General features: G+C 38.6%; 1 long non-coding RNA gene across 1 annotated transcript in view; it reads left to right on the top strand.

Moving 5' to 3' along the window:
* The first annotated feature begins 2289 nt into the window (after positions 1–2289).
* The window catches only part of LOC134754590 (uncharacterized), a 57346-nt gene continuing 45286 nt past the window's right edge, over positions 2290–14349 (top strand). The window contains exon 1 of the long non-coding RNA XR_010128941.1: positions 2290–2455. This is a non-coding gene — a long non-coding RNA (uncharacterized LOC134754590). The remainder of the gene's footprint in view (positions 2456–14349) is intronic.

A 14349-nucleotide genomic window follows, 5' to 3' on the forward strand; every position in this document is an offset into this window, starting at 1 on the left:
AACTGTGGGTCAGGTACAGCAGGAAAACGTACAGCGCCATCCGTGTGCAGTATAATAATATATTCCGGACACTGATGGGGCCGCGTTCCTGCAGTGCCTCCACCATGTTCGCGAAAGCCAGAATTCCTGACTTCTTCGCAGTGATACGCGCGCGCATTGCTTCCTTCTGGGAGGGTATGCGCCGCTCGCAAAACACCATTCTCATGTCGGTGTATCGCAACATTAGTTGCAATATGTTTAGGCACTGGCTTTCCGTGCACCAAAACGGGAACAAAAAATAGTGTACTTAATGCTTTTGGCGCTTTAACTTTTAAATTGTATCTTGATATGGGTGTACGAATGTACTTTTTGCCGGAAATAAAACTTTATTTATTTATTTATTTATAATATTTTATTAAATGGAATGTGTCCAAAGAAAACTAGGTACCTGGGAATCCTGGGATTGTTCCTAATGATGAATTTTGACGAGTCTGTTCCTATTTATTCTTACACCGATACAGTGCCAGGGTGCCCGCGGCTCGCAAACATCCAATACGCCCGTCGTGGCCCGTAGGTATTAGGTATTTGGCTACTCAATACATATGTATGTGAATATATCATCTTCTTATAAAAAATGGCTTCCATCATGATGACTTCGCCAATGCCAAAAGTATGCTCGCAGAGCTACCATGGCCACAGAATAAATAATTTATTTATTTATTTATTATTAACAATTTTACCCGGCATTACAGACAAGCCAATACACCGAGAAATTAAACATTGCAGATTACACAGTATGCAAACACATGAACTATATATAAGAGACAATGTAAGTGACATTAAACATAAGTGCTGGACAGCCTGTCATCCATCAACTCGCAGAACTTTAAACATAATAGTACTATAGTAAGGAAACTACCTACAAAACCGAAGTTTGACTAATATATGGCACTATCCCTTTCGGCTATTTAGCGTTGTCAAAACTCATATATCTGTCGGCGGCAGATCGCAAAATCGGGCATATCGAGATATTCCTAGGCATATCATGAGACGCCGCCATTTCATGTTCTGACTAACTAATTATTTTTATATGATTTTGACCCATGTTCTTTCACTGGTATGCGTTAAAATTATAAATAACAAACGAAACAGTCAACGCCCTCATACGAGAGTAGGCCAAAACTAGTGGCGCCATCTGATCGAGAATCAAATTTTCGTGATTTTCGAGGCACGTTTTTTCCTTAGACTGTATCCATCTATTACGGAGTTATATCTATCTTTGCTAAGAATAACCCAGGCATATCACGATCTGCCTAATAAAACAGGCGGCAAATCGATCAGACGATATTCCTAGCTTCATACCGGGCGCATCGTAAAATAACTTGATCAAGATATTCCTAGGCATATCACGATATGACTTATAAAAGAGGCGGCAGATCGATAGAGGAGCAATGTATTCGTCGTAAGTTTAGTTTGTGGCAAGATGGCGGAAAGGCATCAGCTGATCGAGTTTAACTGTTAGTTATCTACGGCATCATACGTGATTTAACTGATTTCGCATTTTGTTTTGTTGTAAAACCGTAAAATATAGCCGCCTAATACAATATAATTCTAATTTACAATTAATATTTATCTTTTCACTTGAAACCTTTGAACTTTGCACGATATGGCTAGTGGTCGCTAGGCAGATCATGAAATGCCGGCGTTTCATGATCTGCCTAGGAATATCACACCTTGAATTTTGCACGATATGGCTAGTGGTCGCTAGGCAGATCATGAAATGCTTGCGTTTCATAATCTGCCTAGGAATATCATCCCTTGAGGTGTGCACGATATGGCTGGTGGTCACTAGGCAGATCATGAAATGCCGGCGTTTCATGATCTGTCTAGGAAAATCACACTCTATACTTATTCGATATGCCTAAACGTCGCCAGGCAAATCGTCAAACGTTGAGGTTTGAACGATATCTATGGCTGGTAGTCGATAGTCAGATCATGAAATGGCGGCGTTTCATGATATGCCTAGGAATATCCCGATATGCGAGATTTTACGATCTGCCGCCGACATCTATTCTGTGGTCGTGCACGCAAAGGGATGTCAAGTTGTGCCAACCCTAATAATTGCTCGGAGCAATGCTGAGCCGAACGGAGCCGAGTTTGCCCGAAGCGAGGAGTTTCGCACCCCTGCCATGGCGTCGTTCGGTAGCTGCTTTTGGTACCTAAAGTGACAGCTGGACTTATGGGGCCCACTCGTTAGTCCGCCGGACGATATCAGCCTGTCAGTTAGAACAAAAACTTGACAGTTCGCTTTGTGTGGTAGGGCACAGGACAGCGGATGTCATTCCAGATCTAGAGCAGAGCCTAACTGGGGAAGTACCTCCACCTTACAGAAAACCGCAGCCAAATACTAGACCCTACTCATAGTGTTGTGTTCCTGCCGGTGAGTAAGGTTGCCAGAGCTCAACGAGGGAGATGAGTGTTAGGGTCGGCAACGCGCGTGTAATATCTACGGTGTTGCAGGCGTACATAGGCTACGGTAACTGCTTACCATCAGGCGGGCCGTATGCTTGATTGCCACCGACGTGGTATAAAAAATAAAAAAAACACTGACAGGCCGACATCGTCCGGCGGACTGGTAATCAGTGGGTCCATTTACAAATAGCCACGATGTTATGTTATGTATTGTCGGTTGCTTTATGCTAGGAGTGTGGGGGATAATCCTATCAATATTTAACAGAGACGAGATCTATACTATAGCACAGTGAAACCAAGAAAGTGAATACTTGAAATTTAATCAGATTTTACATGAGGGCTGTTATTGACCGACTGACGTATCTAAAAGCAAAGATAGATATAACTCCGTAATAGAAGAAAGTCTAAGAAAAAAACGTGCCTCGAAAATTAAGAAAATTTAATTCTCGATCAGAGGGCGCTACTAGATTTGGCCTACTGTCGTATAGATAGCGTTGACGGTTTCGTTTGTTATTTAACAATTTTAACGCATATCAGTGAAAGAACATGGGTCAAAATCATAAAAATAATTAATGCAAATAAAAAAAATCATTTATCCATAATTAAATACATTTTATCGTATTTTTATAAATCTTCATTTTTGTTTTAAAGTGTGTCGATAGATGGCAGTGAATTTACTGTCGTTACAAAATTTACTATGACAGTACCGCTCTAGTATAAGTTATTCTATGCTAAAAGTAAACAAACAATTCTAGAACCGTTGCTATACAAATATAAATTTGACAGGGTTCCATCTACTGCCATTACTATGGCCTCTTAAAGGCGCAACAAGATTTTACAAATATCACATTAACATAATATTTCTATACGCCCCCTTAATGTGCATATTCAAAATAAATTGTAACACAATAAAACATACAAACAAATCAAAGTGATATCAAAGAACAACTGTAAAAAAAATAAACAATTAAAAAGCAATGCCTAAACCGCATACGTGCATACGTATAGTGCGTTTCTCTAGACAAAGCCTTCGTTAATATGTCGGCAAGCATTGAGTTGGTTGGTAAGTACTTAAAACTCAATACTTTTATCGTCCTTTTTTTAAAATACACTTCGTACAAAGTGGTACCTTATATCAATGTGTTTACTCCGAGAATGGAACATTGGATCGCTCGCAAGACACATCGCCCCCTGATTATCAGCATGTAAAGATAATGGTGCAAACTTACGTAACCCAATTTCAGTAAGCAAGCTGTTCAAGTAAATTGCTTCTTTGATGAGCCTTACGTACTCGGATTCACAGGATGAGGTACTGACACATTTCTGCTTCTGCGACTTCCACGACACGCATCCACCTCCTAACATGAAAACATAACCGGAGTAAGAACGCCTATCTATCAAACATCCTCCCCAATCAGCATCCGAGTAACCATGCAATGATTTACCTGTCTTTTTGTCAACAAGTCCATATTGTTTTGTATGCTTTAGGCTTTAGGTACGCAGCACACGTTTTGCGGCATTCCACGGAGAATTGACTCAGTACAGCCACGGTATTCGTAATGTCAGGTCTCGTTCCCGTAAAGAGGTACCTCAACGAACCTATAATTTCACGATATGGGTACTGTTCACTTTCACTGCACTTGCAGGTTTTTCTGTCTTTTGTTTAACTTCCATAGGCGTGGATATTGGTTTACTTTTATCCATATTAAATTTAATTAATAAATCATCAATGTATTTTTCTTGTGACAATTTCATGCCTTTGTCATATATTTCGCAATGCCATAATCTATCAATTCAAACTTAGTGGCCAGTTCCTTTTTGAAATGTTCAATGCATTCACCTCTTTGCAAAGCGACAAGAATATCATCCAAAGTATGGATGGTATAGAAAGGATGCCGATCTCTTATGGCAGAATTGTTGCAAAAGTGACCGCTTTCAGCTTTAAATAATAGTTCCTAATCTCTCCGGTAGCGCTAGTTAGGCTCTGGGACATGAGTATAACATTAACCAACAAATAACCCGACCAAATTACGTAGGTTGTTTTTGGTAGCATTTCGGTGTATGGTGGCGCCGCCTAATTACTGTTTTTTGATGGACACTTTTCATACATAGAGATTTGGCTCCTTTATACAGTCTCCATGATTTCGCAAGTTTCGCAATGCCATAATCTTTCAATTCAAACTTAGTGTCCAGTTCATCGAAATACTACCAAAAACAACCTACGTAATTTGGTCGGGTTATTTGTTGCCTTATATGGTTCATGTTATACTCATGTCCCAGAGCCTAACTAGCGCCACCGGAGAGATTAGGAACTATTATTTAAAGCTTAACGCGGTCACTTTTACAACAATTCTGCCATAAGAGATTGGCATCCTTTCTATACCATCCATAGTCCAGTTCCTTGTTCAATGCATTCACCTCTTTGCGAAGCGACGAGAATATCATCCACGTGATCCACGTAAACTAATACAAAGAGTTTAGTTTGTGAATCTATATTTTAAAAAAAAGACGGCTCATTTAAAGATGTTTGCAATCCCATGCATTTCAGCTGTTCGTCCAGTCTGATGTTCCACTGTCGATCAGCTTGCTTAAGCCCGTACAGCTTCCTTTTGAGCCTGCACACACTGCCTCCAGCTCAGGTCGCATAACATCTTGCTGCTCTTTCATGCAAAACTGAACCTGGCTGCTCCAATCGTGTTAGATCTCGCAAACATTCGTCTAGAAGATCTGGCACCTTCCTCTTCCAGTAATCCATTTAAATATGCCGTATTAATGTCCAACTGATGAATTTCAAGATCTAGTTCCACTGCAAGTGCAACTAACAATCTTACCGAGTCAAGCCTAGCGACTGGCTCAAAGGTTTTCTGGTAATCGATGCCGTAACGTTGGCTAAAACCTAAAACCTTTCGCGACTAGTCTGGCTTTCCTCTTCTCAGTTCTGTCGGCATTCAACTTCGTTGTCAATCAATATATAACGGCAACCACCAACATTTCAACCATGGAGACTGTATAAAGGAGCCAAATCTCTATGTATGAAAAGTGTCCATCAAAAAACAGTAATTAGGCGGCGCCACCATACACCGAAACACTACCAAAAACAACCTACGTAATTTGGTCGGGTTATTTGTTGCCTTATATGGTTCATGTTATACTCATGTCCCAAAGCCTAACTAGCGCCACCGGAGAGATTAGGAACTATTATTTAAAGCTGAAAGCGGTCACTTTTGCAACAATTCTGCCATAAGAGATTGGCATCCTTTCTATACCATCCATAATTTCAACCTATAGGTTTCTTGACAACATCGAAAGTATCGTTTTTGATTAAACTTTTTACTTCTGAGATTATTGCGTCTTTTACATTCTTTTCGCTCATTACCGGGTAAAGCCTCCTTTAGTGTTATTTCGGCCACTCCTGGTGGCAGAGCGTGGTTTACCGAGTAGCCATTAACATATGGAAGGTAGATGTAAGGAAATGAATCTTCATGTATCAAAAAGTGACCCTAAAAAACAGTAAATAGGCGGCGCCACCATACACTGAAGTACCTAGAACATACACCTAGTATTTATATAGATGTGCACCCGTGCGACCGTGAGGGACAGAACATACGCAATGCGACAAAATTAAAAACACGTTTTAACATTCCTGACAAGGTATCAGAAACAACCTACGTAATTTGGTCGGGTTATTTGCTGCCCCTCCCCTATTTCATATCTACATTATTATACCTCTATGGTTTATGTCATAGAGCAAAGAATAGTATAATATATAGGAGACCGACCCCTACGGGTTTTTAAAAAGACATTTCACTCACTTTTCACAAAAAATACATGGTTAAAAATTGTGTAGTGTACGGAACCCTTGGAACGCGAGTATCACAGGCACTCGGCCGGTTTTTTTCAGGTGACAGTTCTGATTCAAGCATCACACGAGAGAAAAATACTAAAATACTGTTTTTTCGATCGATATCTGATTGAACATGAAACTGGAGAAAGCGGTAGAAATGCCTCCAAGGCGACTGATTTTACGGAAATAAACTCTACGCTAAGGTAAGAACTACCGGTTCCTAAGTCTACTCGAAAATTTAGAAAATAGACAAATATGTATAGGTCCATGGGGTCCCAGCGCGCATAAGTTGTTTGCAGAAATCGCGAAGAGCTGGCGGCTTTCTCGCACAACGTATCAGCATTGCGATACAGCGGGGAAATGCCGCCAGCATCCTTGGTACAATGCCTCAAGGGCCTATTTTAGATTTAAGGATGACTCACGTTAGACCGGGCCGTGACCGGGCCGGAGCTTCCGGCGCTTACTTTTCTATGACATGACAGGTTATCACGTGATGCTTTCCATAGAAAACGAAGCTCCGGAAGCTCCGGCCCGGTCACGGCCGGCCCGGTCTAACGTGAGTTATTAATTTCGTTCACGTAGTACAAATATATAGTTTTTTTTTTATAAATATTGCAATTTAATGACCGTCTACAAAATTTTAGGTACTGTAGGTACCCGTAACACGATCTCGTAGAAATCAACAAATGTTTGGAAAATTGGAAATAAGTAGTCACTTGACTTTTACATTACATTTTTCTATCGTTTGGCGTAAGCCGATGTACAATTGGCATCTTGCCTAGGCTCCGTAGTACACAGTGTCACACTGAGAAAAATTAAAAATCGTTTTGTGACGGTACAAATAAGAAGGACCCAGCCATCGGCGCCTAAGTGCCATACCTGGTACCACTGGTATCGTATAAATCAAGCTATCCCTAAATCTGCGACGCTACACTAAATCACGCTTATTTTGCCCTCTATTTGATTATACCGACTTCGGATGGGGGCGGTGATGCGTTTAGTTTGCTACTATATCCCTGAACAAGTTTGGGAACAAATCAAATTATTTTATTAAATATTTTTGATTTGTGTTTTTTTAAGTAGTCACACTACTATATATAAATTAAAAACTGTAATAGATGTCATATATTAAAGAAAAAGTGACGAAGCCCTCCAGTGGTGAAGGCCGGATCCGCCTTCCGGAATTTATATATAGTAGTGTGACTACTTAAAAAACAGAAATCAAAAATATTTAATAAAATAATTTGATTTGTTCCCAAACTTGTTCATAGATGGCAGCACCAGTCTCTCTAGCTACAACGTAAATCCGTAAGGAGTTCGTTTAGGAGGTGCAAGCGCGCACTGCTTGCCCTTAGAGCTGGTCAAAGACGCCTAGTCTTACTAAGATGGCATACTATATCCCTGCTAATAATATAAATATTGAGAATAATAGAAAGAAAAATATCAAACATCAACATCAAACATTTATTCAGCAAATAGGCCACAGGGGCACTTTTACATGTCAATTTTTACTAACAATAAAATTAACCCAAAATTACAAAAAGAAAAAAAAAACAATTACATAAATATAAATGTCAAATTACACAAAAAAAGCTAATAAAAACTATACAAACAACAGAAGTACTAAAATTGTTTAGAGATGTAATAGAAGGTAAAAGAGGTACAGACCTAGAACAACATGGAGTAACAATACTAGGGATTTGACCGGTACCAATGACGCCGCCACTTTCCGCCGTCATCCGATAGGATCCCAGGTAGCATTTATACGTCATTATGACGTCAGTGACGTCTTTATGACGTCATTATGCCTGCTACCTGGCTCACTTTGGTACCTGGGATATGGCACGATAAGAAGAAGAATAATATAAATGGGAAAGGTATGTCTGTCTGTTACCTAGTCATGCTTTAAGACGAAATATGCGATTTCATTTTTAAACCAGAGGCTTTTAACGAGTGCGAAATATCGATCGATCGAAATATAGATTTACAGTACATATGGTGCTACTTTTTCGCACTAGTGCGGGAATGAGCACTTTTCGTGCATATGTCGAAAGTTTAAAGGGCCATATGTACTGTAAAACGTTGTACGATACACCTGCGAAAAGGTAATTCGCAACTCGTGTCGATTCAAAACACTCCCTGCGGTCGTGTTTTAATTTATCGCCACTCGTTTCGAATTTCCTCTTTTCCGCACTTGTATCGTAAATAACTATTTATTGTTGGTAAGATTCGCACGAGTGTTTTCAAATAAGAAATTCAATATTTATAACATTCATTAATTGGCGTGTGAAGTCCCCAATCCGCATTGGGCTTACGTGGCTGCCTGTTGCCATGTGCAGTGGGACGTAAGCAGAGTTGGGCAAAATGTAATCGAATAACGATTAACGATTAAAATTAAAAAATATAATCGCGAGCGACGATTAAAAGTGACGAGTTAGTTTTATTCGAAGTCATAGAGTAACTTATACTAGAGCGGTTACTGTCATAGTAAATTTTGTAACCCCAGTAAATTCACTGCCATCTGTCGACACACTTTAAAACTGAAAATAAATATTTATAAAAATACGATATAATGTATTTAAATATGGATAAGTAAATGATTTTTTTATTTGCATTAATTATTTTTATGATTTTGACCCATGTTCTTTTACTAATATGCGTTAAAATTGTTAAATAACAAACGAAACCGTCGACGCCATCTATACGACTGTAGGCCAAAGCTAGTAGCGCCCTCTGAACGAGAATCAAATTTTCTTGATTTTCGAGGCACGTTTTTTCCTTATACTGTATCCATCTATTACGGAGTTATATCTATCTTTGTTCGAAGTGTTTCGATTAACATTAGTCGCGATTAAATTAATCGTCGACTAATTTCCAGCGATTAACTTTTTTCTAATAATTAGTCGAATAAAAAGTTAATCGATTAATTTCCATCTCTGGACGTTAGTATATAATATGATAGTGATAATGATACAATCATTGTTTACTTGATATAAAGTCTAATTTCACGAATATTTGAATTTCTACAAATAATTGCAGTAGATAGATTATTTGCCGTTACTGTACATTTTCATTTCACTAATTGTATAAGAGGTAGAAGCTAGTTCACAAGAGGAAGGTTACAAGTATAATTATAATAATAGCTTGAAAAGTACGTTACGTTAATTTACATACTATACTAATAAATTGATGTAATTAAATTGACCAGCCCCCAACGATAAATAATACCAAGGGTTGATCAGGTACCTACAGAGATAACTTAGATGCATAATTAAATAAGTACCTATAGTGGATATAACCTGTAATATAGTGGAATTGCTTCTATTCTTAAGAAGGGGCGTAAATAAGGAAAGGCACGAAAGATGTGGCCATTCCGTGAGGTTTGACTCAATAACTGAAAATATTGCAATTATGATTACGTGTACGTTGTGGGTCTCTATTGTTTGACATAATTATTGACAGTCATAATATGATTGTCATATTATCATTAGTCATAATTTGGTTTTTCACAAACTTTTCAGGATTGCCATAAAACATACTTAACCTAACCTAACCTATCTATATGATAACCCGAGGAAAATCCTGAAAAGTTAACGGTTTCAATTATGACTAATGATAATATGACAATCATTACATTATGACTCAATAATTATGTCAAACAAAGGGACCCCGTACGATGTACTCCTCAATTAAGCTCTTTTTTTTCAATTTATTTGGGACAAAATAAGTAACACACGGGGTTTAGGTACATAAGAATAATATAGTGTGAGACCAACAACATCGTCCACAGATTACTCTTGTGATGCATAATGAAGAAACCCCAGGATAGTACCTATATATAGATAATCTTCTTTTTATTAACTTAATAACTTGATATAGTTTAGTTTAGGCATTCGAGAAATCTATATAAAAGTTTTTGGCAAAAATAAAATTTTTGGTACAAGCTTTTATCGCTGACTGTACTTTTCTTTCCACAGGCAACTAATACTCATCTATACAATTCTGAAAACCCGAAACACAAATAGGTTTTGTTGTTTTATCATAGAGTACCTATGGCCATCATGTGTCTCCATCATCAGATCAGCTCGATGGTACCATAATATTGCATTGTCATCCGATTTACATATGTATGCAAATTTTCAGCTTCATCGGAAATCGGGAAGTGGGTCAAATTTAACTTGCAAAATTTGACCCTTACAAACAGTTATATACATACAAACTTACTTACCCAGGTACATTGCAGGTTAATAAAAAGCTTGTAAAAACTACAATTGGGGCATTTTCTATAAAAAGGGACCTTATTGTCGATGGCGCTTACGCCGCACAGCGTCGCGCGTCATTGTATTTATATCGGAGCATCGTTAATAATGGCGTAAGCGCTATCGACAATAAGGTCCCTTTTTATAGACAATACCACAATTTTTCGTTAAATTCCTCTTAATAGGCTAGATAATAGGGTGTTTTTTAAACCATAAAATGCATGGTGAATATTATTGAACGAATTTTCCTATTGAGCTAATTTCGAAATCGCAAACTATTATTCAATTATAAATTAAAATCTAAATCCCAACAATATAATAAATACGAAAGTGTCTGTCTGTTACCTCTTCACCCTTAAACCGGCTTGATTTTGAGATGATGAGAGATGAAATTTGGTATGGAGATAAAGTCGTCATCAATAGGACTTGCAAACAATGTGAACAAACCCTTTTACCTTCATTACTTCGTAATCTCGCTCTTTAAAAGGACAACCATGACCTTATCAACAGTCTATATACTTAAATATTATATTTATACAAATTTTTAGTTATATTAAATGTTAATTATTAATATTTTAGCGAAAATAACGATCGTAAATATGTTAGGTTATGTGTCAAACGCTAACAAAATCTGTCTTGTTTACAATGTTTGCAAGTTCTATTGACGACTTTAGTTACATTGAGGCCCGGGGTAAGAGCGCAAGATATTTTTTATATAGTTTTATAAGTCGCGGGCAGAACATCCATATTATTCTGCTTGCAACCACATAAGCGAGGGGCACTCAACTTTTTTACCCACCTTTTCTATTTACACAACTTCCCTCATCCTTAATTTAGCCCACGGCATCTCATCGGCTAAAACTAATACAAACTTCACATTAATTAATCCTTTAATTCAATTTAGTTTTGTACCGGCATGCATTACATACTTATCGTAGTAAAAGGGTGCAGTGCATCATTATTTTCGTTTTTTCACGGAAACGTATGAACGTGTGTCTTGCTATCCCAGGTAGCATTTATACGTCATTATGACGTCAGTTACGTCATAATGACGTATAAATGACGTCATTATGACGTCACTGCTATTTGGGGGTTTTCAGTGTACAGTCGCCATCAGATATATCTGAGCGGCCAAGCTGGTCACAATATCTGAACACGCACTGTAACGCCTTGACAATAGAGGCGTGTTCAGATATTTGTGAGCACCTCGGCCGCTCCGATATATCTGATGGCGACTGTACAAAAAACACTGAAGTTGTCTGAAGTAGCATGACAAATACGAACGTTTCCTAGAAAATACGATGGGAAACAATTATGCACTACATCTTATACCTTAGGGGGCGCAGATCATTTTGACCGATTTTTATTCTATGTACTTTTTTTTTCGTCAAATTTCTATAAAAATTGGTCAGTTAACTATTGGTCAGTTGATTAACTGTTCAGATCAGAGCGGTTCTAAGAATATTAAACAAAATCACAGTGTGCCCCGAAAAAAAAACTGGAGTTTCCCGTTGAGTTACTAAATTAAAAATAAAATGCGTTTATTTTCAGACTACTTATAGGACCATAGCAGGGATGTAGTTGCGAACATTCGCATCCGCATCCGCATAAAATCGATGCGGAGGCTAATGCGGATGCGGATGTGGAACATTTAGGTACAGGAACGTCTTAGCGGCGGCGTAAGTGCTAGGTAATTTCATCATTAGCTAATAGCCCAGGTAGCATTTATACGTCATTATGACGTCAGCGACGTCTTCATGACGTCATACTGACGTCAATGGTATGTCAATATGACGTCGCTGACGTCACTTTGCTACCTGGGAGGAATCTCGTTCGTTTTTGTGAGTCGTCGATCGAGTACTTTAGCCTAAGACGGACAGCGACAAGAAGTTAAGATACTAAAACTAAAATGAGTTAGTATTTATACTAACGTCGGCAGTCTTTATCGGATCGGATAACGTGAAAACGCTCTAAGGCTACACCACAAGATAATACCGTGTATATAGCTTATATAATTTAATTCTGGCTTGTCCTACAGTAAAATGTATAGTTTGCCGTCCGGGCCCCTACTACGAGTTTAATTCACTAAGAAAGTCGACATAGGAAAAGCTCACACGAATGAACTAAACGAACTATAGTCTTGTAACCAAGAAAACGAAGTTCGTGTACTATCATATATGTCTAAATTAACATATTAAGATAGAAAAAATCTTGTAAAAAATCGCTAACATAGGTCTAAAACGCAACATTTGTAATTTGTAACTATAATTTTTGAACAAAAGCTATTAACATCAAAATGCTATACCCTCCTAAGTCCCAGCTTTTTTTAAACGTCATAGTCCTAGAGGCCTTTTGTTCATTTTTTTGCACATAATAAATATTTGCTCAGTCCTGAACAGACTATTTACAACTCTATGGACTATCAGAATACTCCGCGCGAGCATTCAAATTTGAAAGCGGGGGGCATCTAAACATTTTGTACCGAAATATGTTCTATCTGTGTTTATTACTATAGTACTTTACTTAATGCTGGGACTGAAGGGTGACATTTATTATGTACAAAATTTGGTACCGCAGGACTTAGGAGTATACAACACTTTAAACTGTCGCGATTTGCACACATATGTAATAATGTTAACGGGTCCTACCGCGATTATCATTAAAATATAAAAACTGCTTCTAAAACTTAATTTTTAACCGTCTTTTTGTAAAAACTAAAAATAACAAAAAATAATGATATGCGCGATACCGGGCACTCAAGGCCGTCCGCTAAAATAGTTCTCAGCGAGCGGCGTTCGGAGAAGGTCCTAAACCACAGGGCGGACACGCTATACATCAAATATCACTTGCGTTTCTATGTGTGAACGGCACGTCTGTACACGCGTCATGCGTTGTGTGAGTAAGTTGCTTGAAAACAGTACTGAGTGGCCGGCAAACGACCGTCAATCTGCTGTCGCGGGGCGAGGTAATTCGAGTCGGGTCGGGGCGGTGCGTGGCCGTTCTCTATGATAATACTATTACTTATTCTGTAACTGAACTTGAGGGTAACAATGGTAAGGGTCTACAACCCCAGCCCCTTGGGAGCCGTGACGTATGGCTTGTAGCAGGTCCTAACTCACGGCCGCAAGTGGACACCGGCCTTTACCTAAATACAACTTATGTAACCTAACACAGCAAGGCCGGATTCGAACCGGCGTCTGTAGCCTTCGAACGCCATGAAAGACTAGGCGTCTTTGACCAACTTTAAGGGCGAGCAGTAACGCACTTGCACCTATACGAATACCTTACGGGATTATTTTATAGCGAGAGAGATGGTGCAGTATTAGATAAAAATAATTGTCGATGGCGCTTACGCCGCACAGCGTCGCGCGGCATTGTATTTATATCGGAGCATGTTTAATAATGGTGAAAGCGCCATCGACAATAAGGTCCCTTTTTATAGAAAATACCACATTTGTTCCCAAAGTTAATAAGATCTTGTATTGTAATAGTTGTAAGGACTGTAAGGAGCTCTTCAAATCAGCCAAATGTTAGCCAGAACGAAAATAGTTATTTGTTATACAAGGGTGCAAAGTTGTATTTTACCCGCGAGTGTGGAATTGAAAAACGAGCAAGCGAAAGGATTCTATAGTTGAACCACGAGCGAAGCGAGTGGTTCTAAAATAGAATCCTGGGCGTAGCGAGTGTTTCAACACACGAGAAGTAAAATACATTTGCACCCGTGTGTAACACAAAACTTTTCCCTTCACTACAGCGAGGAAAGTGCAACATCCACAGTTCATTTTCATTACTGGA

Source organism: Cydia strobilella, chromosome Z (genome assembly GCF_947568885.1).
Source record: "Cydia strobilella chromosome Z, ilCydStro3.1, whole genome shotgun sequence".
Lineage (NCBI taxonomy): Eukaryota > Metazoa > Arthropoda > Insecta > Lepidoptera > Tortricidae > Cydia > Cydia strobilella.